Raw genomic sequence first — 5,484 nt, forward strand, 5'->3', positions numbered from 1 at the left:
CCTAGGCAGCACCATGTGTATGCAGTCTGTGAAAGGCTGCGGTGCTTGCCCTCAGGGCGACAGATTACAAATTGAGAATTACCTTCCTGCTTGGGCGGGGCCGTTGTATGGCTAAGGTGTGCTGGAAAAAGGATTTTTTCCTCCGCCTGGGTTTTGCAGGGAGAGAAGGAGTGCAGATGTGGAACTGGGGCTGAGGGACTTTGGGGAGCTCTGCGGAGGCTGGTGGGGGCCTTTGATTCCAGGAGGAACTGGAGATTTTCCGGGTTGTAAAACCGGAGAATGCGTCAGGACTTTGGGAGCTCTGAATGAGAGGGAAGCGGTCTTCCTTACCTGTTTGCTCATCTGCTGGTACGAGACTTGAATAAACTGAATGGCCCACCATTTCTGGCTCCATTGTTTCTTTACTGTCTGCCCGAATCCAATGAGAACCTGTGTGGCCATGACGGCAGCGTCCACTGGCCTTACAACCTGGTTTCTCTTATTTTTTCCTTCCTTTTTTTTTTGAGTTTTACTGTCTGGAAAGGAGAGTGAGATCTTTTTCATACTTTGAATTATTAACTAATTGTTTTTTTCAGTAGAATCTTTAATATGAACAACATGAAAACTGGTGCATAACTTAACCAAATTTTAAATAAAGACAAAGTTCATACAAAAGGTATTTATACAAGAAATTCTCTAGAAGGAGGGCCTGAGACACTAGTCTTTAAACCTTTTTCCATATTAACCAGTACTGTAAACGACCTTGACAAGGTCTAGGAGGGACAGAACCCAATGGTGGAGGCGGAGGGTTTCTAGTGCACACAGAACAGTAAAAATTTCAGTCAGACGAAACAGACAAGAGCTTTCAAACTGAAACTGACTCCTATTTCACAGACCTTGGTATAATTTGACATACAAATAAGACAATTACATTACAGAAATATGTGCATGACATATAAATAAACCCTGATTAAACCTAATAGCAGAGGTGCTACTTGGCCCTTAACTCGGAAGACAATGAACACAGAGCACAGCAATTAAGATGGCAAAACCCTACAGAGTACAAAACAAACCAGTTTAGGATCCAAAGTTCCATTCTAGTTAAGTTTAAATGAGTGCTCCTTACATATTTCAGTTTTAAAACAACAATGCCCAGAGCATTTAAATACAGGAATGAAACTATTTTACTTATTTTAATATTAGTGCTGGCATTTCCAATTGTTGCATGCAAGAACTTAATTTAAGCCTCTAAAAAGCTACATCTTGGCTATCCTAAATTGATATTATTTCATAGATATATAAGCGTAGGGCTACTAAAGAGCCAGAATTCACCCTAGGGAGGTTATTCTTAGGAATGGACGGTGTGTTACCTATTCTGTTACAATATCAGACAAAAACTGAAACAGAAACGAGAATCAGACAAACCAGAGAGGAACCTCTAACCTGTTATGTGATATTTACAACCCGGGATTTCAGTGTGCAACCAGACCAGAAAGACGCCTGCCCACTGTCAGGGCGTTTTGTGACCAGGGCCCTGGAGGATGAAACTAGCAGAATTTCCATGAGTAAATACACACTCGGCAGCTCCTTGGGAAGTACTGTAGTCAGATCCTCCAGGGTCCCCTGGTCTGGGAATAATTTCAAGGCAAAGAATAGGGAGGAAACAAAACAATAGTTCAGAGGGAAGTAGCCAAAACATTCAAGAAAATCTGAAAAATTCAGCAACCAGTTTAGTTTCTGGTATTCATAACTGTGTGTTAATGGATTTTACTGAAATACAATTTTTCTACCTAAAATTACCCTTTGTGTTTTTTTGGTTTTTTGGGTGGGGTTTTTTTGTATTTTTCTGAAGTTGGAAACAGGGAGGCAGTCAGACAGACTCCCGCATGTGCCCGACCGGGATCCACCTGGCATGCCCACCAGGGGGTGATGCTCTGCCCATTTGGGGCATTGCTCTGTTGCAACCAGAGCCATTCTAGCGCCTGAGGCAGAGGCCATAGAGCCATCCTCAGTACCTGGGCCAACTTTGCTCCAATGGAGCCTCCGCTGCGGGAGGGGAAGAGAGAGACAGAGAGGAAGGAGAGGGGGAGGGGTGGAGAAGCAGATGGGTGCTTCTCCTGTGTGCCCTGGCCGGGAATCGAACCCAGGACTCCTGCACGCCAGGCCGACGCTCTACCACTGAGCCAACCGGCCAGGGCTACCCTTTGTTTTTTTAAAAAACCAAATTAAGATTATCCTAGTTACAGTATTAAATCCAGTTTTAATTTACCTGGTAATTTGCATAAATACAACCAGAATAACAATTGTTCATAATAGCTTTTTATAATCTGTGTTGCTGGAACTTTATAAGGAATTTTTAGATTGAGTTTTAATTAGCCCCCCAGGCACACACAAAAGCCAAGCTACAAAGTTGTCATTAGGCTCTGCCTGCAAATTTTCTGAAAATTTTCTTCTTTGTCACAGTAATAAGTTTGTGGCCACAATGTGGCAGCCTGTACCTGGGCTCAATGTAATTCGGTACTTACATTTTGACAAGCTCTAATCCAGGGGTCCCCAAACTTTTAACACAGGGGGCCAGTTCACTGTCACTCAGACCATTGGAGGGCCGGACTATAAAAAAAACTATGAACAAATCCCTATGCACACTGCACATATCTTATTTTAAAGTAAAAAAACAAAACGGGAACAAATACAATATTTAAAATAAAGAACAAGTAAATTTAAATCAACAAACTGACCAGTATTTCAATGGGGACTATGCTCCTCTCACTGACCACCAATGAAAGAGGTGTCCCTTCCGGAAGTGCGGTGGGGGCCGCATGCGGCCCGCGGGCCGTAGTTTGGGGACCCCTGCTCTAATCATTTCGGCTGTATTAGAGTAATCATAACAGTACATAGCCTTTTCAGAGTGGCTTCTTTCACTTATTAGTATGCGCTTAAGTTTCCTCCATGTCTTCATGGTGGGATCACTCATTTCTTTTTTTTTTTTTTTTTTTTTTTTGTATTTTTCTGAAGCTGGAAACGGGAAGAGACAGTCAGACAGACTCCCGCATGCACCCGACCGGGATCCACCCGGCACGCCCACCAGGGGGCGATGCTCTGCCCACCAGGGGGCGATGCTCTGCCCCTCCGGGGCGTCGCTCTGCTACACAACCAGAGCCACTCTAGCGCCTGGGGCAGAGGCCAAGGAGCCATCCCCAACACCCGGGCCATCTTTGCTCCAATGGAGCCTCGGCTGCAGGAGGGGAAGAGAGAGACAGAGAGGAAGGAGAGGGGGAAGGGTGGAGAAGCAGATGGGCGCTTCTCCTGTGTGCCCTGGCCAGGAATCGAACCCGGGCCGACGCTCTACCACTGAGCCAACCGGCCAGGGCCTCACTCATTTCTTTTTAGTGCTGAATAATAGTCTATTGTCTGGACAAAATCACCTAACTCATTTCTCAAAATGTATACCCAACATTAAGTGGTGCGTGATCATATTAGTAGGAAGACTCAGTTCCTCTCCTGGCCCTTGGTAGAGGTCTCAGTTCTTCAAATTAGGGACTTTTTCATAGGACTTCTTACTGTGCTCAGAACATGGCAGATGGCTTCCCTTCAGTGCGAGCAATCCAAGTGAAAGTGCAAGGAGGAGGCTGCAGTGTTCTGTGACCTGGTTTTGAACATCCACATCATCACCTCTGCTTTTTTCTATTCATAAGAAGCAAGTCACTAAGTATAGCCCATATTGGGAGGTGGAGAGGATTAGGCTACCATTGGAAGGGAGGAGTATTAAAGAATATATGGATGTGTTTTAAAACTACCAGACTGCTTTAAAACTTAACAAAAGAGATGCCAGCTTTTTTTTATTTTAATATTATATCCCATGGTGTTGATACAATAATCTACCTTCTTTCATTCCCCACAAAAGTATTTTTTTAACTGTAGGCTCTGGTCCATATATGACCTCAGCATATCGTGTCTCTAAAATCTGCTTAGCTCAGTGTTTTGCAATTTCAGATCTCCTTTGTAATCTTTGTTTTAAATTGTCCTGTAACATATTATAACTTTTTAATAATCAGGAAATAGATTATATAAAATTATATTTAGCTCAGCATAATTGGGAATAACGCCTATTTTACCACACTAGATTTGTTCACTCAATACATTTTATCACGGTTTTTTAAATTTTGGGTTTGTTTTTACTTTTAATCTTTTTAGTGTCAGTCTGGAAGTGTCTGAAAATCCTCCTCCCCTTTTTCTAATGCAAGCATACCTGTGTGAACTCGCGGATCTGTTTGTCCTCTTGGTGTTTCTCTCCAGGAACCCGTGGCTTAAGCAGGTACATACGGTTACTCAGGCTTGCAAGTAAACAAATTAAGACCTGGGTCTTGACTTAAATTTTTAAGCAAAGACCAGGAAGAAAGACGTGAAACTTTAGCCCAGTGACACACAGGCCATACGACTAGGGTAAAAATCCGAGGTAGTGATGGCATATTCTATTTGACAGGGAGAAAAACCCTGGTAAAAGTGAACTTTTCAAGTTTCCTCTATTCACTCACTCTATTTTACCCAACAACTCTGCTAACCATTAAAAACGCCCTGGCCTTACTAAGTCAGGTGATTTTCCCAAGACAAGTTTTCTGGCTCCCAGTTATTGGAGATGCAAAGAGTCAGTGAGGACTCTTCAGGTTAAAGACGATGAGTGGAGTTTGCATTCTGACAGCCTGGCTCCGCAGCCAGGGCAAAGGCCCACCGGCGCTGGGACCTTCGGTGAGTTACTTAACCTTTATAAACTTCACAGTCCTCGCCAGGAAAACGGGGATGCATTAATAGAACTTGTCTTTGAGCTTGTTTTGATGGTCAAATGAGACAGTCAGCAAAAATACTGCACTCGTAAATGTTAGTAACTTTTTAGCTCTTTATTAAAAAGATTTTTTTATTTATTCATTTTTAGAGAGGAGGGGGGGAGGAGCAGGAAGCATCAACTCCCATCTGTGCCTTGACCAGGCAAACCCAGTATTTCGGAGCCCGCGATTTCAGGGTTCTGGGTTAACGCTTTATCCACTGAGCCACCACAGGTCAGGCTAGCTTCTTTTCTTTCTTTCTTTTTTTTAACTTAAAGAAGGGAGCCTGTTGAACAGAATAAGCTCTCCTTACCTTTATAAAATACAGTACAGATAAACCTTTTTAGAATTTAAATATGAGCAAATGAGGCGGAGAGGGAGAGACTGATCTCTTTCTAGCACATTAGTACTCTCCTGCTCCTATTCCCCACTAAAAATCATTTTCTTTTTTTTAATTTTAATTGAATTTATTGGGGTGATATTGGTTAATAAAATATGTTTCGGATCACAAGTCTATATCATACGTCATCATTAAAATCATTTTATTAACCCTCTCGAGGCCGGAGTTGACACTCTCCTGGCCCACCGGGTGAGACGGGCGGGAGTGGGGGTGAGCAGTCTCGGCCCGCAAGTCTCCGGCGGGAGGGGCAGGGGCCCCTGGGAGGCGGGGCGGAGCGGCCGCCTA

This window comes from Saccopteryx bilineata, chromosome 5 (assembly GCF_036850765.1).
Source record: "Saccopteryx bilineata isolate mSacBil1 chromosome 5, mSacBil1_pri_phased_curated, whole genome shotgun sequence".
Lineage (NCBI taxonomy): Eukaryota > Metazoa > Chordata > Mammalia > Chiroptera > Emballonuridae > Saccopteryx > Saccopteryx bilineata.